Source organism: Squalius cephalus (assembly GCF_949319135.1).
Source record: "Squalius cephalus genome assembly, chromosome: 14".
Lineage (NCBI taxonomy): Eukaryota > Metazoa > Chordata > Actinopteri > Cypriniformes > Leuciscidae > Squalius > Squalius cephalus.
The window spans coordinates 8,821,116-8,847,955 of record NC_137135.1 but is presented as its reverse complement, the minus strand read 5'-3'; the positions used below and the strand labels follow the sequence as shown (position 1 = coordinate 8,847,955).

The following is a 26,840-nucleotide window of genomic DNA, read 5'->3' as shown; positions in this document are numbered from 1 at the left end:
TAGCTCCTTCCTTCAGTGAGCTGTACACAGTCCACGACGTTTATCTCCTCGCCATAGCATTGTGTGCACTCAGAAAGCCATATATCAGAAGTTTGGTCTAATATGGCTTTAAAATTCATGCAAATAATAAACTTTAATGATGATGAAGAAATGCAATGTCACATGAGCGTAGGCATAAAGGCATAAATCATAGGCGTAAATCGCGGGGTCAGTGGGGTCAGATACTCCTCCACCTGAGAGTTGCCCCCCCCCCCCAATTTTTTTTTTAATTAAAGCTACAATATGTAAATTTTTTCACTGCTAGGGGTCGCTAACCTCTTACAATAACAAAGGCGTAGGTTGATGACGTATAAGCGAAATTATGGAACTTATCCATCGTCATGCCGATTGATCTAATAATGTTTATGGATGAGTGAATACATTGATGTTTTTAACATGACTGTGGTATGAAGCAGGGCGTGATTGCCAATTAGAGACAGATATCAGCGCCACACGCGAGTCCCGCTGATATAAAGGAATAAGGCCATTTCATTCTACCGAACTACATGCAATTGCTGTATTTCTACTCATACAGGTCAGTTTATTAGACGAATGAGTCGGTATTAGGGAATGAACTTGTGCTCACGGGGGCGGTTCAGCGAAAAGAGGAGGCGTGTTCCGGCACAAACGTTCCCTGGTGCTATTTTGCAGTTTCAGAAAACAATTCTGCCACAGACCAGGAAAAACCTAGTCTAAAGTAAGTGGCGCATTATTCAGATGCTATTTTAAGGGCGCATGCTTGGCCATAATGTAGCGTGTGCACAATACGCATACACTTTGCTTCTCTCATCTACACAGACGCAGGCAGCAGTTCCCATTTTTGCAAACCACACATAGGCCTAATTACAAGGAAAAATATTACCACACAAGGGAAATCATTGTGGTGTCCATGAAGATGTGAAAATATAGGCATAAATATAGCTTACACATTTACCCAAATTATTATACGCCTGTTTAACCAAAGCTAATTTGGGTGGGTTTCTCCCATCCCCATACAATGTCACTTATCTATCTTTTAAGGCCCTGACGAGAACGTTGGTCTCCTCGGCTGTGAACCACTCCTGGCATGTGCCTGGCATATCTGCCGTTATAATAGCAATCCGCCATGGAATAAGATCGCCTGCTTTTAAAGGGAATGTGAGACGCTCTGATTTATTTCACGTTACGCCCAAACCACATGAGTAATGTAGCTACTTCAGACCAACCCATATTAGATTTGCGTCAGGCGCAAGAGTAATTTATTCCGCTGGTATAATAGCAATAGCGCCCGAGATCTGCCCACAAAGTTACTTGCGTTTCGCGTCTGATACTTGCGTTTCAGATCGTTAAAATATGGCCCATAATGTTACTCTATGTGTTAGTTTGTTGGCTGTATGAGACTAGCAGTAAGCTAGATCAACATTAGAATGACATACAGATCATATTCTAACATTTCATCATGTTGAGCTATATAACATTGATTAGTTTTATGTACATTTGCTCACCTGTCTAATAAAGTGCATGCAGGAGTGGCGTCAAGTCGAAGTTAGTCGTGGACGCGAAGCTCTCGGCATCTCAAAAACGCCACGCTGATATTGATCCTTGTTTTAGTTCTCCTTTTGTCCCAAAGTCTGCTTGAACGAAACAACAACAGCGTGAGTGTGGCGCTAGACGTAACGCAGTTGTTGACGTCTATGGCCATGGTTACTATGGCATAGTGATGAAACGTTCTTTTTAACCGGTTCTCATTTAGTGAACCGGTCGAACCAGTACACTAAATAGGACTGAATAGTTCGAAACCATTCGCGTCTTGCGTCAGCGCTGATCCACAACTACTCACTTTCGGACATGCCTGACAGTCCCTCTGACTCTAAATAAACTAATATCCCGGAGTATATTTTACTCCTGTAAATCCAACAGTTCACTGAACTGAGACATGTTGTGCTGAGAGAAGTGATGAGCACAAGCAGCTGATACTGAGCATGCGTGTACTACCGAACGTACAGGTACAGCGGTTCTCAATCACCAGTCCAGAACCGAAGACAGTTTCTTTCGGACACGTTTGACATACTGAGAACCGATGAGCTGCATGCGTGCAATTTCTTCAGTGGGATGAAATGCATGTTTCTTAAGAATTTTGTTGAACTTCAAAAAGTGTAACAAAATAAAACACGTTGGAAACATGTTTATCACATAATTACTGTCTTTTCACTGTATTATTTTAAAGATTGGAAACACAATGAATGGATTGTAAAACTAAACAATTATTATTATACTAAAACATTATTTTCAGGAATAGCTTACATTCGGCGAAATGTAAGTTTATTTAATAACAAATACAAAAAATGTATGACTGTGTAGGACTTCCCATCACTACTATGGCAGAACGAGCGGAAACCAGTGATAACACGGATATTACGTCATTGACAGGCGACAATGACCAGGGACGAGCCATTATTTAAAATTGGAATTTCTCTGAGATTAAAAATCTTTGGGAACTTTTGGGATATTGTAAGTACACAACTGCAGGAAATATATCACACTGTGCAAGTGATTTTTGGATATTTTATTACAAAATTCATACATATTGTACCTTTAAAATCCATGCTGTGTATTGTAAATAATATAATGATACATACTTAAAAGAACTGTGGAAGTAGTAAAACAAGACAAACACACAAAAAAAAAAGAAAGAAAAAAAAAACCTTTTAAGTTAAGAAACATTTTGAATCCCCCTCCCTTGCCTCATAGTGCTTTGGTCCAACCACTGCTTGCTTTTCCCCCTTTACCTCACCTACACAAACAAGTCCGGTGGGAGAAAACAAAGTTCAAGCTGGTTTATTCCACACTAAGGTTGTTTCTCTGTATGTCATCTCTTCAGCCAAAAACCCCATCATTCTGGGACATCCATGGTTAGCAGCCCATGACCCTCAGATTTCCTGGAATCACAAAGAACTTGCACAATGGTCACCTTACTGTCAAACCCACTGTCAAACCCATCTAACATCCAGCTTCCCTGTTTAACCACCAATGTAGAAAGCCCTATAACCCAGGAGCAGACCCAAATACCCCCAGAATACTCTGAGTTCATGGAAGTATTCAGCAAAACCAAGGCCACACAATTACCACCTCAACGTCCCTGGGACTGTGCCATTGACCTTTTACCCAATACTGCAACATCAGTACATTGTCTGACAGTACTGCACTTATCCATCCATCTACATCCCCAGCGGCGTCAGGTTTTTTCTTTGTAGGGAAAAGGGATGGTGGCCTTCGCCCATATATATCGACTATCGAGGCCTTAATACTGTCACAGGTACCATCTTCCCCCGGTCCCCACAGCTCTTGTCAAGTCAAGTCAAGTCATCTTCATTTATATAGCGCTTTTAACAATGTAGATTGTTTCAAAGCAACTTTACAGAGATAAACGTATAATTTAAGGTAACAGAGATTGTTTTGGCTTTATAGCGGTTCTTTAATAAAGTTATTTTCCAGCTAAAGTTAGTTTTGATTGATTCGCTTCCGTCGCAACGATCATTTGTTATTAAATTAGGGGCCGCTAAGACGACACCATTCTCTCTACACAGACTTTAAACGCGAACCTGTGAGAAACGCTGATGGCGGTCACATGCGCATTAAGAATTGGTTCTATAGTTATGTGCGTTTGAATATATGTGCGCAGGTTTGGAATTCCCTACAAACCAAGCCTAAACAAAGTACTGGTGTTTCCTTATAATTTTTGATACAGAATTTTATTTTATTTTATCAATTCGGGGTAGATACGCGAAGTGAGTTTCAATTCAATTGAGTTTCAGTGGTAAAGGGATGCTCCATAGGGAGAGACTAGTTGGCACTTCAGCACTGCGTTGTCATCGGGTCCAGGCGCAGGTCCTTCATCAGATCTGGATACGGCCTGGATCCGGCAGGCTGCGGGAAAACCTTGGGATAAACAAAAGACACTAAAATTAGCGTAGATGCCATTCTTCTTATGATGTAACGAGTACATCAGGATTTATGGGAAGTGTTCCCGGTTCCAGCTGACCTAATCTATGCAGCCTAACACTGAATTATAGAAGTCTATAATGTATTATGTGAATGCTAGGTCAAAGAGATGTGTCTTTAGTCTAGCTTTGAACTGACAGAGTGTGTCTGCTTCCCGGACAATGTTAGGAAGACTGTTCCAAAGTTTTGGTGCTAAATAGGAGAAGGATCTACCGCCAGCAGTCGATTTTGATATTCTAGGTATTATCAACTGGGCAGAATTTTGAGATCGCAATAGACGTGAAGGACTATAATGCGTTAAGAGCTCGCTCAAGTACTGCGGAGCTAAACCATTTAGTGCTTTGTAAGTGATCAGCAATATTTTAAAATTGATGCGATGTTTAATAGGGAGCCAGTGCAGTTTTGACAGAACCGGGCTAATATGGTCATACTTCCTGGTTCTGGTAAGAACTCGAGCTGCTGCGTTTTGAACTAGCTGTAGTTCGTTTATTAAGCGTGCAGGATAACCACCCAGTAGAGCATTACAATAATCTAGCCTTGAGGTCATGAACGTATGAACTAACTGTTCCGCATTTGTCACTGAGAGCATATGGCGTAATTTAGATATATTTTTAAGATGAAAAAATGCAGTTTTACAGATACTAGACACATGACTTTCAAATGAAAGATTGGTATCAAAGAGCACACCCAGGTTCCTAACCGACGACGAAGACTTAACAGAGCAGCCATCAAGTGTTAGACCAGTGGTTCTCAACTCCAGTCCTCGGGACCCGTTGCTCTGCACATTTTGTATGTCTCTCTTATCTGACACACTCAGTTCAGTTCATGGAGTCTCTCTTAACGAGCCGATGATCTGATTCAGGTGTGTTAAATAAGGGAGACATACAAAATGTTCAGAGCAGCGGGTCCCGAGGACTGGAGTTGAGAACCACTGTGTTAGACGGTATTCTAGGTTATTACGTGAGGAAGTTTTTTGTCCAATAATTAGAATCTCTGTTTTTTCAGAACTTAGAAGTAGGAAATTACGAGTCATCCAATTTTTTATATCAGCTATGCATTCCGTTAATTTTGTGAATTGGTAGGTTTCGTTTGGTTTTGAAGAAATATACAGTGAAAACTAATGCCATGTTTCCTAATGATATCTCCTAATGGTACCAAGTACAGAGTGAACAGCAGCGGTCCTAGTACTGAGCCTTGTGGTACGCCATACTGAACTTGTGATCGATGAGACATCTCTTCATTTACTGCTACAAACTGATAACGGTCAGATAAGTATGATTTAAACCATGCTAGTGCAATTCCACTAATGCCAACATAATTTTCGAGTCTATTTAAAAGAATGTTGTGGTCGATAGTGTCAAATGCAGCACTAAGATCGAGTAACACTAATAGAGAGACACAACCACGATCGGATGATAAGAGCAAATCATTTGTGACTCTAATGAGAGCTGTCTCAGTACTATGGTACGGTCTAAATCCGGACTGGAAATCCTCGCAGATATCATTTCTTTCAAGAAAGGAACACAGTTGTAAAGACACTGCTTTTTCTAATATCTTTGACAGATAAGGTAGATTCGAGATCGGCCTGTAATTGACTAATTCTGTAGGATCAAGTTGCGTTTTTTTAACAAGCGGTTTAATCATAGCCAGCTTAAAGGTTTTTGGTACGTATCCTAGAGACAAAGATGAATTAATGATATTAAGAAGAGGATCTGTGACCTCTGGAAGTATTTCTTTCAGTAGCTTAGTCGGTATAGGGTCTAACATACATGTTATAGATTTAGATGATTTAACGAGTTTAGTAAATTCTTCCTCTCCTATAGCAACGAATGAATCAAATTTTTCCTCAGGGAGACTACAATGCACTGCCTGATGCGATACTGTAGTAGATGGTTGCATAGTTATAATTTTCTCCCTGATCTTATCAATCTTATAAGTGAAGAAGTTCATAAAGTCATTACTGCTGTGCTGCTTGGAAACTTCGGTGCTTGAAGCTTTCTTTTTCGTTAGTTTAGCCACCGTTTCAAATAAATACCTAGGATTATGTTTATTTTCTTCTAATAGGGTTGTAAAATAAGCAGATCTAGCAGCTTTTAAGGCCTCTCTTTCCATGAAATGCGAAATACCTCTAGTTTTGTTTTCTTCCAGTTGCGCTCCATTTTTCTGGCTGCTCTCTTAAGGGCCCGAGTGTGCTCGTTGTACCACGGCGTTGGACTATTTTCTTTAATCTTCTTTAAGCGCAACGGAGCAACTGTGTCTAAAGTGCTGGAAAAGAGAGAGTTAAAAAGTTTCTGTTGCAATATCAAGTTCTTCTAAGTTATCTGGGATGCTGAGATGATGAAACTGATCAGGAAGATTATTAATAAAGCAATCTTTAGTGGCAGAAGTGATAGGTCTAAGTCTAACATATTTGAAACACGGAGTCGGCTTTGCAGCCTTGGCTAAATGAAGTTTACACAAGACTAAATAATGATCTGAGATGTCATCGCTCTGCTGCAGAATTTCAACGGCATCAACATCTATTCCATGTGATAATATTAGATCTAGAGTTTGATAACGACAATGAGTAGGTACTGACACGTGTTGTCTAACTCCAATAGAGTTTACAATGTCTTTAAATGCCAAACCCAATGCATCTTTTTCATTATCGATGTGTATATTAAAATCACCAACAATTAGTACTTTATCTGCAGTCAATATTAATTCTGATAGAAAGTCCGCAAATTCTTTGATAAAATCTTTATGGTGCCCTGGTGGCCTGTATACAGTAGCCAGCACAAATCTCAAACGTGATTTATCATTTATACTATATATTTTTACATTAAGTACTAACACTTCAAAAGAATTATTTAAAACTTGATTTCTTAGTGGTTTTGAAAATATTACTATAAATTACAGCAACTCCTCCCCCTTTGCGTTTCAGATGAGGCTCATGTTTATAACAGCAATCTTGCGGGGTGGACTCATTTAAAGTAATGTAATCATTTGGTTTTAGCCAGGTTTCTGTCAAACACAGCACATCTAGGTTATTATCTTAAATAATATAACAATGAGTGCTTTTGAAGTAAGCGATCGAATATTCAGCAACCCAAGCTTTAGCATTTGCTCGTCTGTATTATAGCTGTTTTTTTTATATGTTGAACATCAATTAAATGTTTAACCTTAGATGGATTTAAACGTTTTTTGGATTTCCAAATTCGGGAACAGACACAGTCTCTATATGATGATAGCTAGGTGAAAGAGGCTCTATGTGATGGGATTTATCTGATCTGGGTGGCGCGAGGCCGCTAGCAGACAGTCGGTCCTGAGCCCCAGATTGTCATGTTTGAGCTCTAAGACTATGTGCCATATTACTAGAGAGAAGAGCAGCACCATCCCAGGAGGGATGAATACCATCTCTTTTCAACAGGTCAGGTTTGCCCCAAAAACTTTTCCAATTGTCTATAAATTCTATATTATTAAGTGGACACCACTTAGACAGCCAACCGTTAAGAGAACACAATCTACTAACTATCTCATCACTCCTGCGAACAGAAAGGGGGCCAGAGCAAATTACAGTGCTTGACATCATACTTGCGAGTTCACACACCTCTTTAATATTAATTTTGGTGATCTCCGACTGGCGGAGTTGAACATCATTTGTGCCGACGTGGATAATGATCTTAGAGAATTTACGATTAGCATTAGCCAGCACTTTTAAATTTGCTTTGATGTCAGGCGCTCTGGCTCCAGGCAAACATGTGACTATGGTGGCTGGTGTCTCTATTTTCACGTTCCGTGTAATAGAATCGCCAATAACTAGGGCACAATCAACAGAACTCTCAGTGGGTGTTTCACTGAGTGGGGCAAATCGTTTTGTTATGGTAATTGGAACGGAAGAGTGTTTTTTTGATCCGCGACTAGAGCGATCCCGCACTGTCACCCATTTGCCTGGCTGTGCAGGCACTAATTCAGCTGTAACCGAATTATGTAAAGAGCTCACTATGCTAGGCGCATCCAAAGCATCTGAAGCTCTAGCACTCTTACTATCCTCAATTAAAGTTTGGATGCGTGTCTCTAGTTCTGAAATCTTCTCCGTTAGCATAACTGTCTCCTTGCATTTATCACATATAAATCCTATATTGCCAACAGAGAAGGCTATGCTAAACATGTGACATGAAGTGCAGGTGACAATAACAGGACAAGACATTACTCACCATGTTAGTTGAGTGATTCTTACTCATCTGAGCTTTTTATGAACTCAAAGGCGTGGGCGCGCGAGAGAAAAATATATAAATAAAAATAGCTGAGCGCACGGGTGGCGCGTTAACAGGCTAGCGAATTACTAGCGCGTTGTGCTAGTAGTAACGGAAGCTAGCGATGTCAGGTTAATAGCAGGCAGCGAGGCAGACAGGAGCAATCGATCAGCGATCAGCAGACAGGAGCAATCCCTGAGCAATTACAATCTTGAGCAATTACAAGAAGCTAAGATTTTCACTAAACTAGACATGTGTAGTGCATATAAGCTCATTTGAATATGAGAGGGGGACGAATGGAAAACTGCCTTCCTCACCACTGTATTGTGATGGTTACTGGGAAATCACCTGTACTTCAAGGCAGAGAAGTGTGAATTTCATGTTCTCAACACAAACTTCCACAGTTACAACATCAGCCATCAGGCGGTGGAGATTCAACTAAGGTTCAAGCAGTCACTGAGAGGCCCCGTCCTACCACAGTGAAGGAGCTACAAAGATTTCTAGGATTTGCAAACTTCTACAGAAGATTTATCCACAATTACACTACCATCACCACTCCACTCACATCACTCCTTGTGAGGGACCAAGAGGCAAGAACAAGGAACACAAGCTTTGCAAAAGAAAATGGGTCTTTATTTGAACCCAAGAAAAAAATAACTTTACAAACTCATAAACTTCTTACAACAAAAATAAACAAACAGAAAATGAGATCAAAACAATTAGACAAAAAAACAAACAAACAAACTAAAACTACTGACCTGCTCAAATGAACAAAGCAACAGTTTATAAAGGAAAGGATGGGCCCATTACAAATTAAGAGGGGAAACAATTCAACTTTACATTCAACATATAACCATAAGTAAATCAAAATCAAATCAAACAAAGGTATACAATAAATAAAGATAAGGAAAGCAAAATGTAATCAAATATCATAAATGTACAACTAAATAAATCAATTGATAAAGACATTAACATTTCTTCCTCCCCCGGGCAATTCCAACAAATGGTATGTTCGGGCGGAACCAATACCGCTTAAATTCTCTGTTCCTGCCCGGACTCTAATCTTTGTTACGCCAGGATGCGGCTGCAGCGGACCATGTCTGAAGTTCATCACGGTAAACTTAAACTCAAAATAGAAACAAATATAAATAACATATACAACGTAACTAATTTGTGTGCACTTCAAATCAGTAACAATGTATATAAAATGTGCTATAAATGTAAACATATGAAAACCTAACAATAAAGAAATAACTAATATTGTTTGTTTTGTGTGATTTATTATGATCCATCATTATACTGAAACAAATGAATATGAATGACAAAATAAGTTTAAATAAAGAGTATTCTTAAATGTATGCATGTTGGCGTGTGTGCATGTGTGTGCGTATATGCATCCACATTACCGCTCTTGTGCGGCCACCACTCAGGCCGTCACACTCCTCAAAGGAAAACCTAGAAGATTACAATGGACCGAATCTGCTTGAGCTGCCTTTAGCTCTTTACAGACGAGTTTCACCACAGCCCCAATCCTCAAACACCCTGATCCCAATCTCCCCTTCATTGTAGAAGTAGATGCCTCAGACTGTGGTATCGGAGCAGTCCTCTCCCAATGACATGGCAGTCCAGGTAAAATGTACCCCTGTGCATTTTTCTCCAGGAAGCTATCCCCTGCAGGAAAAAACTATGACTATGGCAATAAGGAGCTGCTTTCCATCAAGGATGCCCTGCAGGAGTGGAGGCACTGGCTGGAGGGATCTACTCACCCATTCCAAGTCATCACTGATCACAAGAATCTTGATTATATTAAGAATGCAAAACGTCTAAACCCACGACAAGCCAGATGGTTGCTATTTTTCGCACAATTTCGGTTTACAGTTACTGACCACCCAGGAAGCAAAAATGACAAGGCGGACGCTCTCTCCAGAGGGTATGACCCTCTGGACAACCCCACTAATCAGGGTCCCATCTTACCCCCTTCAGTTATTATAGCACCTATACGTTGGGATATCATGGAAGAGGTACAATGAGAACAACAAACTAAACCACCTTCCCTGAATGCCCTCCTACCAAGCAGTATATTCTTAGATCTCTCAGGCAACAAATCATTAAATGGGTCCATTCTTCTCTTAGCAGTGGACCCTGGTATTCAATGAACTGTCAGTCTGGTACGTAACTCCTTCTGGTGGCTTCTGTGTGCACCGTCCAAGACCCCCTGAGAACTTCCAGCTGGCCTTCTAGAGCCATTACCCATTCCTCAGTGGCTTTGGTCTCAGCTGGCAGTGGACATTGTTACAGATCTTCCCAACTGCTACACTACAATTCTGGTAATCATTGACAGATTCTCAAAAATCATGTCATCTAATCCCTTTCAAAGGTCTACCGACAGCTATGGAAACCGATCATGCCCTATTTAATCATGTCTTCAGAGTTCATGGTATTCCAGAAGATATTGTCTCAGATCGGGGATCACAGTTTACCTATTGGGTCTGGTGAGCTTTCTACCTGAGGATACCTGAGGTCATATTGTAGCACTGAACAACAGAGATGGAGTGACTTCCTCCCATGGGCTGAGTATGCACAAGATTATTTCACCCACTCCTCCACAGCCCTAACCCCCTTCCAGTGCGTTCTAGGATACCAGCCTCCCATGTTCCCTTCGTCTGGTGAACCATCATAAGTGCCAGTGGTGGATGACTGGATCATAAGGAGCGACTGGGTGTGGGACAGTGCTCATGTCAAGCTTCAACGGGCTATCAGGACCCAGAGGACCGAAGCCAACCCCAGGACATATCCCCACCCCAACTACCAACCCGGCCAGAGGGTATGGCTATCGACTTGGGATCTACGGTTGCGGCTACTCAGCAGGAAGCTCAGGCCAAGGTATGTAGGTCTATTCCATATTATACGACAAATTAATCCAGTGACCTACAGGTTAGAGTTTCCTGCTAACTATCGCATTTCCCCTTCCTTTCATGTATCTATGTTAAAACTGGTCCACTCTGCGTCTGGTACCGCAACCACGGAAACTGAACCTCCACCACCACTGGAGATCAACGGAGCACCAGCCTATTTGGTGAGAGAGATCATGGACTCTAGGAGACTAGGGGGCCAGATGCAACACCCGGTGGACTGGGAAGGATATGGCCTGTCATGGTTGGCCACACAGGACATTTTAAATCCTTAATTGATCCAGGGATTCCACTAAGTACACCCAAACCGCCCTGCACCCAGACCAAGGGGACAGTTACGTAGAACACCAAGAGGTGTTCCTAGGAAGAGGGATTTTGTAACAACTGTTAAGGCCTCTCATTCATCCAGCTACCGGAGGGAGTCATCTTCAGAATTCTAGCTCATACTCTTCTTCATGCCTCACTTCTTGTCTGTCCTTAATATAAGCCAGGTTGTTTGCATTGTTCATTGCGAAGTATTGCTAGTTTACTGCCATTACAGAGCATTTTCATTGTCTGACCATACACAAATCTTGTGTATGACTTCTCTGTCTGTTTTTGGATCACGTTTATTGGATTACTGTTTTGCCGTGTTTCATTGTGTTTGACCTTGTGCCTTGATTTTGGATTCATCAACACCGCCTCGTGAGTCTGTTCATTTATATTACACCTAGTGTTTATTTCCTTCATAATTCAAATAAACAAATCAGGCACCTGAAGGTGGATCAGCTACTGACTGACTGTATGAATGTAGCCATGTGAAAACTACTTAAATTATTAAAATCTTCAAGCTTTTCAAACTAATTCAAACCTTCGCATGGCAACATTAAAGTTTATCTTGACCAACTTTTTTATCTAGTTCACTTTACATTCGTTGAAATTTGTTTTGGAGTCATTATCCATGCCTTTCTGAATATTGATTTGTATTGGCTTCGGGCACATACCCATTGTTTATTTTTGTTGACTCTTTACTAAGATTATTTAACTAAAATAATAATTATTGGATTTATTGCTGGACAGTAAAATGTGCAGAATATTTGTTAACATTACATAACAACTTTAACACGTTCATTAAACTATCAATCAAACCCACCTGAAAACATCTGTGAACATTTTATGTGAAAATATATATATATATATTGAAAATATTTGTCCTTAATTTGTTAAACAATGTTTATCAGATTTTTTTTTTCATTTTCCTCTTGAAGTGTATTCACTTCATTAGAAAAAAAAAAAAAAAAAAAAAAAAAAAAAAAAAAAATATATATATATATATATATATATATATATATATATATATATGTATATATTTTTTACAAATATTTTGTACATTTTAATGTGCTCCAAAATACTGTGATCATAACTTAATAAGCATTGTGGTTGAAACTCTCCTTCTTCGTGAAGGCACAAGTTTCTCCTCCCCTCTGCTGTTACCCAGCCCACTGCCTCTGCTCGAAGCAGAGCCATGAATCTGGTTAAAACTTTGGGAGACCTGGGGGTTACAGTTAGAGCACTTCCACCACGCAAGTCCCCACGGACCACTCCTCTAGCATGCCATGTGCCAATGAGCTGCCGAATGATGGCACGGGTCCTTCTTGTGGGAGACCTTGTATGTCATTCGGTGCTTCAGGTGAGGATCAGATGTCGATAGCTGCATCAGAGAGTGAACTATTGTCCTCTGGAGAGGATGATGAAGCTGAGTTTCCCCCCTCTGGGGTGGTCACTCACACTCAATCGAATTCAGAGTTGACAGCCTTGCTTGCGAGGACTTTGCCCAGCAGTTCTCGGCTGTCCAGAAGCAGACTGAGGCCATCAAACACATCCTGCCCCAGCGTGATACCACTGCCACCAGGCCGCCGTGGGCTGGCCCCCAGTCTGCTCATCGCTGAGGGAGTCCCCCTGCATTTTCTACACCTGCTCCAGCATGATCAGAGATGTCAAGCAGCTCAGTCAACCCGGCTGCCCCGTCAAGCCCCCCATCGGAAGGCAAAACAGACCATCCCTCAGGCTGCCGCTAAACCCTCTAAGCATCCATCTAAGTGGCCCTGATACGGGCAGCCCAGAGATGGAGGGAGCTGCTCAGAACCAGGAGGTGGTGACCTCGTCACTCCTTTGCCCGGTCCTCCTTCTGGGAGAGAATCTTCAGTTTCGTTTATTTCTGTACCGCTGCTGGTGAACACAGGGACCTGGTCCAAAGGGACCTAGTGTTCAGGCACCTCAGCGATCTGGGGCTTCGGGTCAACTGGGAGAAGAGCAAGCTGTGCCCTGTGCAGAGCATCCCTTTTTTCTCGGTATGGAGTTGGACTCAGTCAATGTGAAGGCGCGTGCATTCAGGAGGAAGACAGCGATTCCACTGAAAAAATTTGAGAGGCTCCTGGGGCTTATGACATCCACAGCCGTGGCAACGCTGCTTGGATTGATGCATTTGAGATTGCTTCAGCACACCGCATTCTTCTCTGCCCCGTCTCTGTAGTAGTTCCATCCCTGTCTAGGCAGGACCTACTGCAGAGATTTTTCCATATGTAGCACTGCCCCAAGGGTCAGTCCATATGTGTATTTTCACATGCTCTTCCCTACGGGTAGGATGTGGCCTCCATAGTGTCCCTCTCCATTGGACTAGGTACACTTCCCCCGCATTAACAACACTGGTTATGGCTGAAAAAAAAGAATTGAGAACCGAAGCACTTTTCCTGTGAAATAAACATACTAAGCAACCGCAGCTACAACTGTCTCCATGGTAAGCCTTGTCCCTTACATCCTATTGGTATGGAGGACTATTTTTCTTAGGGCTTACGTGGGGAGCTGGGTAGGTTACGACTGTATGGGAGCAGTTGCCAAAAGGGCACAATAGAGCTTGCCAGCATCTGTGGCACTTTCCTTTGGAACCCAATTTGTCAGTCTTCGGCAATGTTGAATGTGACTGACAGATAGGGCACGTCTTGGTTACTGATGTAACCCATGTTCCCTGACGGAGGGAACGAAGACATTATGTCCCCTCCTGCCACAACCCTGAAAGACCCCACTGAATGGCCAGGATCCCTATCTCGGCTCCCCAGCATAAACCTGAGTGGATGCGTGCCACCATCTTATATGCCCTTATGTATCGGGGAGTGGCTTGGCATGTATTTCACTTGCCAATTCCATTGGCCCATTTTATACAAAATGCTCCCAAGTGAGACCCCATTTCTCAGTCTTCAACATAACATATCTGTTCCCTCCAACAGTAACAAAGACGTTTTCTAATCTTGCTATACACATGGCTGGACTTTAATTAAATAAATTAAAAATGTACTTATGTGGGTAATAGCTTGTAACAGGAAATTTAAAAAGATGATGGTGAAATCTTGTTAAAACAAAAATGAGGAGGAAATTTACTAAGAATATAATTTCATCATCATTCACATGTTTGCTGGTGCTTTGTAAAGAAATGTTCCTCCTTAGCAGCCTCTCTTTATCTTTCTGCTGCTTTTTTGTGAAGCCATGCTACAAAAAATGTAAGGAAAAAACAGACAATTCGAACTGGGCAGATTTTTTTTCTTACTTTTCTTGCTGTTATTTACATACATATTTTTTTTGACAGGTTGGTTTAATTGTACAGCACTACACATTAATTTCAAAGGTGTACACAAACAGTGATTAATTGTGGTAAAACTCTGAGCAATTCAGTAACATCAAAGCCAGTTCACACTCTGCTCACGTGCTGCCCAAGCTTGCAGTACAAAACTATATGTAAATAAAGTACAAGGCACATTACCCCCCTTCCCTAAAATATAACAGAATTAAGGATAAGATTTAAAGTTCAACTTCACATTGGTTTGAAGTTAAATCTAGTTCTTTGAGAAGATATTTTATGTCAGAATAATGTGACATTAATATTTTTATGCGGAATAATGTGTTTAACTGCTGAAATCATACATGATTCTTACCAACTTTGGCTGTATATTCACAAAATCCTTTGTGTCTGTTTGAATTTCTGATGTGACCTTTGTTGTGTAAATGTCAGGATGGGTGGAATCAAGCCATATGGGAATCTCTGTGTCAGCATTATGTAACTGTCTGTTCTGCATCAGAAGAGAAAATCTGTTTAAACACATTATGCTTCAGATATTTCATAAGAATAATCTGAAGACACAAATAATTATTTGTCTTCTGCTATATCTTAGAAAAATGGGACAAAAGCTGTCACTGGGATAGTAACCTTTAAACATTTTATAATATGTACCATTTAGGTACTAATATGTACATTTTGGCAGCAATATCTACCTTTAAGATACTAATATGCACTCTTTAGGTACAGTGGTGTACCTGAGGGTACAGCCCCAGTGACAGCTTTTGTACCATTTTTTTTTTAGAGAGTGTACTGTGTGAAACAACACAATACACACATTCAGTTGGGTGACATTTATACACTGCAAAAAATGCTTTAGTATTTTTGTCTTGTTTCCAGTCCAAATATAAAAAATAAATAAAAATAAATAAAAATATAGCTGCGAGCAGCGATTGCGGGCCCAAGCCGGTGGCACCGCCACCCTGGTGCCTTTAGTTACACTAAAGCCACCGGAGTGGCGGTGTCACCGGCTTGGGCCCTCCATCGCTGCTCGCAGCTATATATATATATATATATATATATATATATATATATATATATGCCAGTTGGTGGCGCTATAACTTTGACTCACAATAGTTACATCCATCTGATCGGCCTCTTACCACGAACACACTGCTGAAGTTTCATCAAGATCAGTTAATGTATGCAGAAGTTATATTACTTCGTGTTTCTCTTTTCTTGCCATAAATTTGTTTCCTCGCCACGGCCAAACCGTTCGAGATATCAAAAATCCGTCCGCAATTTATCATCCTCAATGTCTTGACTTCATGCTGACCGAGGTTGGAGGCGATTGGATGAATTCTCTAGGATGAGTACATCAAATTCCACAACATGCGTTTTTCAAACAACCCATAATAGCCGACTTCCTGTTGGGCAGAGCTAATAACTTAGAGTGCGGAAGTTGTTCGGCCCGATGAGATCTATATGTGTACCGAGTTTCATATTAATTCATGCAAGCGTGTTTGATATATGGACCAAGTTTTGAGGCCGTGTCCAAGGGGGCGCTATTGAGCCCCCCTGCCACGCCCGGGTACCAGCTTCAGCCCGGCTCTGATGACCATGGGTTCTGACCTGTGTGAAAAGTTTCAAGAGTTTTTGAGCACGTTAAGGGCCCCAAAAGCCCCTGAAACCTTGAAAAACAAAGATTAAATGGAATAGACCAACCCCCCCTCCACACACACACAGACACACAGACAGAGAGAGAAAATTCTCCAGAAAATCCACATTCAAACCAAAATATCTGACTTCCTGTGGGTCTGAGGTAATGACTGTAAATTAGAAAGTTGTCCGGCTTGATGAGAACAATACACCTACCAAGTTTTGTGATTCTAGGAAAAACTAAGCCCCCATTTTTGACTAAAGGTGGCGCTACTGAGCCATTCCACCACGCCCGTTTCTGAAACTTTGCACATGTCTACTGTATAATAAATGTGATGTGTCTGTCGAGTTTCATGCATTTTCAAGCATGTGAAGAGTCTCAAAAGCATCCGAAAAGAATATTAAAGTTTGATGCGTTGCCACGGCAACAGTATCTAAGATATCAATAATCCTTTTACAGGTCTACATCTGCCGTGTGTCTACATAATACACATAAAGTTTTAAGCAAATCGGGTAAAAATAAGAGAGTGATTTCAAAGCATTTTGAAAGTGACACACTTCCTGTTGCCAGTTGGTGGCGCTATAACTTTGACTCACAAAGGTCACATCCATGTGATCGGCCTCTTACAACAAATACACTGCTGAAGTTTCAGCAAGATCAGATAATGTATGCAGAAGTTATAACACACTTCCTGTGTCCCATTATTCGCCATAAATTAGTTTCCTCGCCACGGCCAAACCGTTCGAGATATCAAAAATCTGTTTGCAAGAATTCATCCTCAATGTCTTGACTTCATTCACACCGAGTTTGGCGGCGATCGGATGAATTCCCTAGGAGGAGTATTTCACATTCCATTGTATGCGTTTTCCAAACAACGTATAATAACCGACTTCCTGTTGGGCTTTTGTAAAACTTAGAGCACGAAAGTTGTGCGGCCCGATGAGATCTATATGTGTACTGAGTTTCATATTATTACATGCAAGCGTGTTTGATATATGGACCAAGATTTCAGACCCCATTCCAGGGGGCGCTGTCGAGCCCCCCTGCCACGCCCGGGTACCAGCTTCAGTCCGGCCCTGATGGCCGCGGGTTCTGACCTGTGTGCAAAGTTTCAAGAGTTTTTGAGCATGTTAAGGGCCCCAAAAGTGGCAAAAAGGCAAAAAAAAAAAATATGAATAAAAAAATAAATAAATAAATAAATAATAATCCTTACGAAAACAATAGGGCCTCCGCCCTTTCAGGGCTTGGGCCCTAATTCTTAAATCAAAATGCCATAAGATATTATGTCTTGTTTTCTGGGGAAATAGATAAAATTTAAGTGAGTTTTTGCTTAAAACAAGCAAACAAGCAAAAGTATCTGTCCATGGGGTAAGAAAAATAATCTTATTTCTGTTTGAATTAAGATTATTTTTCTTACCCCATGGACAGGTAATTTTGCTTGTTTTAAGCAAAACTTTTTTTTTAATTCATTCCCCCAGAAAACAAGACATAATATCTTATCTAATTTTACTTATCTAGTAAATGCATCTTGATTTAAGAATTTTTAGATATTTGGACTGGAAACCAGACAAAAATACTAAGTAAGAATTTTTTGCAGTGTAGTTTGTGTAAAGAAGTAAGATCATCTATTAGCAGGTTTTAACTCATGATAAAAAGGAACTGATAGGGTTAATTTTTTATTTTTTTTGTATATGTGTGTGGACTATTATTCCTTGTCCATGAATATCAATTATCTGTTAAAACCCCCATTTTTGGGGTCAAGTCGAATCAGCTTTATTTTCATAGCTCTTTATACAATAGAAATTGTTTAAAATCAGCTTCACAGTACAGAATTCTGATTCAAAGTTGATCAAATAAGAGATTCAAATTCTACTGTAAAGCCGTTGTAGCAAGGTAATAATGTCATTATTCAGCTCAATTCTGTCCAAGTTTTGTTCTCATCCGATAGTGTCAGTGCACTTAAATCAGTACCCTAATATTGCTGGATATTGAGAGTCCCCAACTTAGCAAGCCAAAGGTGACAGTGACAAGGAACCCAAACTCCATCAGGTGACAGAAATGGTGGCAAAAAAAAAAAACCTTGGGAGAAGCCAGGCTCAGTCAGGGGACCAGTTCTCCTCTGGCCTAGATGAACGAACAAGGTGTGAAACTGATTGGGATACATCACACAGGCATTAGGTGGCAAGAGAAGGGTTGTGCTCTGTCCAGCAAAACATGAAGGTAGAGCTGCCAATGAGCCAATAGTACGCGACTAGCTTATAAGTGGCCTTAAGCACGAACGTCCTTCTTGTTAAAACTGCATTTAAGTCCCTGCTGGTCCTGGCATGACGCATTCATAGTTGGCTATAGGGATCGGATCCAAGGTCATCGGTGAGGATCTGTCCCAAGAGCTTTTCTACTCACTAAGATCATTCACAGCCTTGTTGTGTTTAAAACGACACTGTTGTATGCTACCTCAAACTTTCAGGGAAAATGTTTTTTTTTTTTTTTAATTAAGACTGAAAGAGTTGTCAGAAGCTTAATGATGGTGATGTTGAGGTCATGTGACCATGGTGTTCATTTAGCGTTTTACTTCTGGCTATTGTTTTTATCTATCAGATAATCATGATGAACAAAAGTGTGACTGTTACACAGGCTGGTGTGGTGGCAAAAAAAATTACTGACTTCCAGATTTATACTCCCCTCATTCACGAGTATGGTTAGGTTTAGGACTAGTTGTGAGGTTAAGGCTCTGACACACCAAGCCTGTGGTTGGTGAGCAGGTTGAATCGGCATCCGTCAGCGTCGGGTTGGTTGTCAGGTTGAGACCATAGACTGTAAAAAAATATGGACGTAGTGTCCGTGACGTCACCCGTAGGTTTCTGAAGACCGTTTTTGAAACCTAAAGTGGGCGTGGCCGACTGTTGCCATCTTGGTAGCGCGTCACTCATGAATTTATTTATTTTTACAGTCAGACAATTAGCTGAGGTAACGTGACGGCAAACAAACAGCAGACAAACGGCTAATGATGACTAATGACCACAGCAGCGGGAATCCACCTGTCACTCAAAAGTGGACACCCTTAATTAGGCAGAAATTTAAGGCTTAATATAATTTAAACGGATGAGTTATAAAAAAAATCACAGTTGTCATGAAGGGCAAAATTAGCTGTATAGACCAAAGCCACTTTTTGCACCAGGCTGTAAACGTGTTTTTTTCTGCTGTAAAGTTGGGTATTTTAACATGGGGGAGATACAGATTTGACTCACTTCTGCACCCAGCCTCAAGCGGCCAGTCGATGAATTGCCGTTGAATTCACTTCCGTGTTGGTTTCAAGAGAGAGACAGGGAGGTTGCCGCTTGGTTGAGACGCAGCCGCAATTTGCATGCAGTCAGCTTCGTCACCACTTTAGGCCTTTAGGATTAGGCAGTCAGGCCTTTAGGATTAGGCAGTCAGGTAGCACCCTTAAAGGCCCTGAAGCGAGTTCAGCAACAGACTTCCGACAGTCAAAGTGGCATTACGTTGCGAAAGTGCAGACTCGTAGGAAGACCATAGACAGTATAAGAAGTGGACAGAGCCATCTCATTGGAACTCAATTGAGACAAGCGAAGCCCATTTTTAGCGATTTTTTAGGACTTCCGTTCCTGACGCGCAGACTCAAACCGACTCAAACAGAGCTTGACGACGTAGATGTGACGTGAGCAACCCGTCTGTCTTCTAGTGGCTGTGGCATGAGAAATCTGAATCATTCCCTTCCGAAACTTGCAGAGACAGAGAGTGTGAGTAGGAGGTGTCCATGAGCTAGGAGCAGGAGAAACTTTTGCTAGGTATTCTGATTAATTATTTTGTCATTTTGCCTCCACGTCCCCCCGATTGCCGGCGAGCTTCTCCTCCTGTCCATACGGTAATCTCTCTACTGTGCGACAGAGAGTCGCGTGGTTATGACGCAATCGTTAGCCTACTTTTACAAAAACTGCTTCTACGGGGCCATAACATAAGCTACAAGGTAATGGAGCATTTTATACATTGTCGTATTTCTTTAGAAATAAATAATGGACAAATGGAGTCTTCAAACGCCTCAGATGTAAAGTTATTCGCTGTCAAAGTGACGCCAAAATGAATGGGAGTCAATGGAATGCTAACAGCAGGTGAAGTTCTGCTACAGTACAAGATGGTGGTACGCGGCCGGCTTCAACTTCCGGTCGACTTCCCTCCCGCTTGAGGAAGACCGGTTTAGGGTGCCATTTGGGACAGAGAAAAGGAGGGAAGACAAATTTTTCTATTTTCTATTGTCATTAGTGTAGCGATTTATGAAGCACTGCTCACACAAAAGTCACTTGTAATTGTCACGTGGATTTTCCAACATACAGATGACAAAAACTTGGCATGTCTGCACGTGGAAATCGAGTGGGCGAGTGTAGATTTACCGGTAATAATAATTACTAGAAAGTTTCTCAATGTTACGAGATATTATGTTAAAGGTGCAGTCTGTAAGAATGACAGCTAGTGGTCGAAATAGGTAGGCTACTGCAGTCCAAATTCAAAATACGGAGAACATTGTTTCCCCCGCCCCATCCTCCTCAGACTCGACGCTCAAGCGGGTTGCCAGTTTGAGGACACGCAACAGGAACGAGCGCAATTGACAATGAAAGCCAAGGAGACTTACATAATATGATGAGTTGATTTATCCACATTTTAATATGCTCTCATTCTCGAATCTGTGACCCAGTTTGTTTGCTGGCTGTAATACTGCAAACTGTTCTTCAGATAAACTGCATGTGAACTCAGCATGTTTCCTAAATATCTGCAAACATATTATGGTATTTTTATGCTTTAGTAGAGTATTTACTTTACATACAGCACCTTTAAGTTATTAAATTGTCAGACGATTCTCTTTTTAACAGGCTAGTGAAAAGAAAAGGCTTAGGATGGTTGTTAGTGAGTTCATTTATTTCACTTTTGATATTCGGTATCCACACTCTGTAAATCATTTGTGGGATCTTAGTTCTATGTCTTGCACATTTGAACTGCTTAGCTTGAACCTGTTCATACTTCATTAATAAGTCAGTAATTTTATTAACTGCATGCACATTGACTAACGGTGTGTTAGGCCTTATATAATTAGGCCGGGAGCCAGGTCCACTCCTCAGGATGTTTTTTGCTACCTTTTTTTCACTATTATTTCCTATTATCTTATACCTTGGGCCATCACAAGTTGATAATGACCACCCCCAACTCGGCCCCGTTTGGTCTCAGGGGCCATAAAACACCCTTTTTGGGGAAAAGCTTGTGGCGGAATGATGTAATTGTGAATATAAAGATACTGCAGCGACATAAATGGCCATATAACCCTAAAATTTTGCATGCTGTATCCTGACACATAGGGGAAACTAGCAGAAAAAGATTCTGGGCATTGCTGCCTTTTTTCTGTCAAATATCACCCTCAACATACCCCAAAAGATTAAAAAATGGCTGTCCGCCTGACAAATTGTCATCAAAAGTGATCATTTTCAAGCATTTTATTATATATATCACTGCCTCAAATGTACATGAAAAACTTCCCAAGTTTATAAGCTTCAATTTAAGTCCAAGATGACCTTTCTATCTAGAGGATTATAGCTGGTATAGCCAAAGTTCTCCACTGTACCTCAAATCGGAGAAAACAGAAATTTCAAGCATTACCATTCTATATTGGATTAAGCATATTTTATACATATGAACAATGTCTTAAACAAGAGTTGAGACTTGACTTATGAGCTATATTATATTAAATGAATTGCATGAAAAGTGAGCAATGTTATGCCCCTAGGTCAGGGCTATTCAATTAGCATCATTTAAGGGCCGGATTATTAAAGGGGGGGTGAAATGCTATTTCATGCATACTGAGTTTTTTACACTGTTAAAGAGTTGGATTCCCATGCTAAACATGGACAATGTTTCAAAAATTAAATTGTATGTTTGAAGGAGTATTTCTGTGCCAAAAATGCTCCTTCCGGTTTGTCACAAGTTTCGGAAAGTTTTTTTTTCCGAGTATGGGCCTATGTGACGTCAGCTGGGGCGTAATTTGACTGCACGGCACGCCTCCAGCCGCTCGTTTTTATCCAGAAAGACTCGGTACAGCCTATCTTTTTTTTTTATAAATATAATAAAACTAAAGACTTTTTGGAGATTTGAAGGATGCAATACTACTCTATAGGTACTCAAGATTAACATGAGATTGACTGAAAATGAGTGTTTCACCCCCCCTTTAAATCGAAATGTTGAGAAGGGCCGGTGGGTTTACCTTATTTATTGAAACATTATTTATTACTTATTGAAGTCCATGAGCCAGGGGGGTCCATCGGTATCAATGGGGGGGCAAATGCTATCATTGTTTTTTGGCAAGGTATACACCCCTAGTATTAAAAAAGTCACGATAGCAGTGCAGCGGTGGTAGCGAAATCACTTTTTTGAGCTCATGAAGTTACTAACCCCCTAAAATAAATTCCGTTTTTGAAATCTGGTGTATATCTGGTTTAGGCTCATGCTAGGGATATTATCAATATTCTATAATATGGTGCTTGGTATCGTTGGAAAGGGGACCTTTTAGGCTTTCATTTAAGCCCAGTACTGAATCTGTCTGACAAACACAGAGGTCACATGACTTCTTTAAACCAGAAATAACACAATTAAAAAATAACATTTTTTCACAATTTCCGCCTAAACTGTATGCTTTCTTTTATCCCTGTTGCATGAAAGAACACCACGGACACAAAACTCAACAACTTCAATACTCAAGGCACTCTGATTACTCAGAAAAATGTATAATATACCCATACTATTTATTTGTGAGAGCCTTAAATTAGACTTGTGCAGCCAGCACAAGTCTTCAAAATAGAATAGAGCCAATAGAATGGACAAATAGAATACCCTATTAGTCCAGGGCCAAATGGCCTATTTATTCATGTTCAGTTGTAATAAAAAGTAATTGTTTCAATAGTGTAGTCAATGGTGTTGTAAACATAACACTTGTAAGTGGTTTAACAAAATGTTTCTATCATTGGATCAAGTGCATCTATCCATCATAAAAGTGCATCTATCCATCATAAAAGTGCATCTATCCATTATAAAAGTCCATCTATCCATTATAAAAGTCCATCTATCCATTATAAAAGTGCATCTATCCATCATAAAAGTGCATCTATCCATCATAAAAGTGCATCTATCCATTATAAAAGTCCATCTATCCATTATAAAAGTGCATCTATCCATCATAAAAGTGCATCTATCCATCATAAAAGTGCATCTATCCATTATAAAAGTCCATCTATCCATCATAAAAGTGCATCTATCCATCATAAAAGTGCATCTATCCATTATAAAAGTCCATCTATCCATTATAAAAGTGCATCTATCCATCATAAAAGTGCATCTATCCATTATAAAAGTGCATCTATCCATTATAAAAGTCCATCTATCCATTATAAAAGTGCATCTATCCATCATAAAAGTGCATCTATCCATCATAAAAGTGCATCTATCCATTATAAAAGTGCATCTCTCCATCATAAAAGTGCATCTCTCCATCATAAAAGTGCATCTCTCCATCATAAGTGCATCTATCCATTATAAAAGTGCATCTATCCATTATAAAAGAGCATCTGTCCATCATAAAAGTGCATCTATCCATCATAAAAGTGCATCTATCCATTATAAAAGTGCATCTATCCATCATAAAAGTGCATCTATCCATCATAAAAGTGCATCTATCCATCATAAAAGTGCATCTATCCATTATAAAAGTGCATCTCTCCATCATAAAAGTGCATCTCTTCATCATAAAAGTGCATGTCTTCATGTTCATTTTATGAAGTATACTTAAGTAATTTTACCCTCTTGATAGAGGCCAGTGCAATCAGCAGCAAAATCTTCAAAGAGAGAAGCTTTAAGTCTGCTGACTTCAAAGGCTCAAAGGGAGCATCCTGAAGAGCTTGAAGCACCAGGGAAAGGTCCCAAGAGATTATGGAGGGGGGACAAGGAGGGTTTAACCTTCTCGCCCCCCTAAGGAACCTGACGACCAGTTTGTGCTTTCCATAGATGGCACATAGATGGCAACTGATTTGCCATCTATGTGGTCGTGATAAGCTAAAATGGCGGCAGTATGTACTTTGAGGGTGGATAGAGACAGCCTTCGCTCCAACCCTTGCTGCAAAAAGGAAAGCACGGACCCTATTGAACATCTTCGGGGGTCCTCTCGGCGAGAAGAAAACTACTTGACGAACAGGTTCCACTTCAAGGCACACGTCTCGTGGACGGCGTCTGTGCAGAAGTGATGGTGTTAAGTACCTATGGGGGTAAGTCACCTAGAACCAGAGATTGAGTTTCCAGAGGTCCGGACGCTGGTGCCATAGGGTGCCCTGTCTCTGAGTCAGAAGATCCTTCCTCAGAGGAATGGGAGGGACTGTCACGAGGAGCATGATTTCTGGGAACCAGGTCTGGGTGGGCCAATAGGGGGCCACCAGAAGGACCTGCTCCTCGTCCTCCCTGACTTTGCACAGGGTCCTACCTTTGAAGGTGTTCAAGCAGTTCAGCACCGACTGAGCGCGTTTGCTCTGTGAGGCGTGCTGTCTGTGTGATCGAATCCAACACCATACCGAGAAAAGAGATCCTCTGGGGGTGAGTTTGCTCTTCTCCCAGTTGGCCGGAAGACGCAACTGGCTGAGGTGCCTGAGCACGTGGTCCCTGTGTTCGCATAACTGATCTCGAGAGTGTGCTAATATGAGTCAGTTGTCGAAATAGTTCAGGATGTGCACACCCTGTTCTCTCATGGAAACAAGGGTCCCCTCCGTGACTTTTGTGAAGACACGGAGAGACAGGGATAGCCCGAAGGGCAGGACCTTCTACTGATATGCTCGCCCCTCGAACGCAAAGCTCAGAAATGGCCTGTGTCGAGGAAGAATCAAGACATGAAAGTACGCGTCGACCCTTCAGGTTGATCGCTGCAAACCAATCTTGGGGATGGATGCATTCGAAAATGCGTTTCTGCATGAGCATTTTGAACCCACCACATTTCTTGGGTACAATAAAGTAGGGACTGTAGTGCCCTGACCTCCTATCGGCTGGAGGGACTGGCTCTATCGCGTCCTAGTAGGACTGGGATCTCTGCTCGCAAGACATGGGCATCGGCTGCTCTCACTGTAGTGGAGTGAATGGCCCAATCCATCTCTGGGTCGCCCGTCCTAGGGCTGCTTGCTCTTGGCTTTACCGCCCTGCTTGGCAGGGGCCTGGACGGGTAGGGGGTTGCCTGCCTGCGACTGGCTCCTTGGCTCCACTTAGGTGGAGGCTGCTGCTGCAGCGCGGGAGCGAGGGCAGACACAGAAGGCCGCCCCGGCGACGAGCAGACTGAGGGGCTGCGGGCAATGGGGTGGAGGCAGCAGCTGACCGCCGCAGCAGGATGTGCTTGATGGTCTCAGTCTGCTTTTCAGACAGTTTCTGCTGGGCAAAGTTCTCGACCACCTTGCCTTTGAGTGCTCTCAAGCGCACCTTACCAGCTGTGAGAACAGCTTTTGTTTGCTCAAGTCAAAACAAAAGCAAAAAAAAAAGAAAGTGAGAGAATAAAGACCGCTCGCGTTGCTGTGCTGTCACCCGCACCAGTGTGGAGAGGTCCGAAGAAGAAGAAGCTCACTCAGTTTCACAATCTCCTTGAAGGTATGTAGAACACATCGAAGTGCTTGGCTCCAAAAACTGATGAAATCCATATAAATATAGATGAAGATGAGGAAAATGATGATTAAGAGTTTATATTCTACACTAATACAACACACTAACATGACCAGTCATCAAAGTACAGCATGGATAAGCAGCAAAAATATCTAATAACCAAATAAATGTTTTCTATTTTATGTTTGAGCTGTATTTTAGTTTCGCCATTTGGCTGTAAAGAATGTTTACCTGTACAGAAGGTTACTAACGTTTACTCTATTGAAGGTTTTTTGATAACAGACTACACACTAGAGTCATCTTTATTCCTTGTGTTGCGAGGACTTTGTGGACTTATGGAACCCATATGGAATGGTAATGCTTGAAAATACTGTTTTCTCCGATTTGAGGTACAGTGGAGAACTTTGGTTACACCAGCTATAATCCTCTAGATAGAATGGTCATCTTGGACTTAAATTGAAGCTTATAAACTTGGGAAGTTTTTCATATACATTTGAGGCAGTGATATATATAATAAAATGCTTGAAAATGATTACTTTTGATGACAATTTGTCAGGCGGACAGCCATTTTTTAGTCTTTTGGGGTATGTTGAGGGTGATATTTGACAGAAAAAAGGCAGCAATGCCCAGAATCTTTTTCTGCTAGTATCCCCTATGTGTCAGGATACACCATGCAAAATTTTAGGGTTATATGGTCATTTATGTAGCTGCAGTACCTTTATATTCACAATTACATCATTCCGCCAAAA

At 41.2% G+C, this 26,840-nt stretch overlaps 1 protein-coding gene across 5 annotated transcripts in view; it reads left to right on the top strand.

Annotated features, from left to right (window-relative positions):
* arhgef9b (Cdc42 guanine nucleotide exchange factor (GEF) 9b) overlaps window positions 1-26,840 on the top strand; it is a 93,281-nt gene that overhangs the window by 18,890 nt on the left and 47,551 nt on the right. The gene's annotated exons all lie outside the window — the stretch shown is intronic.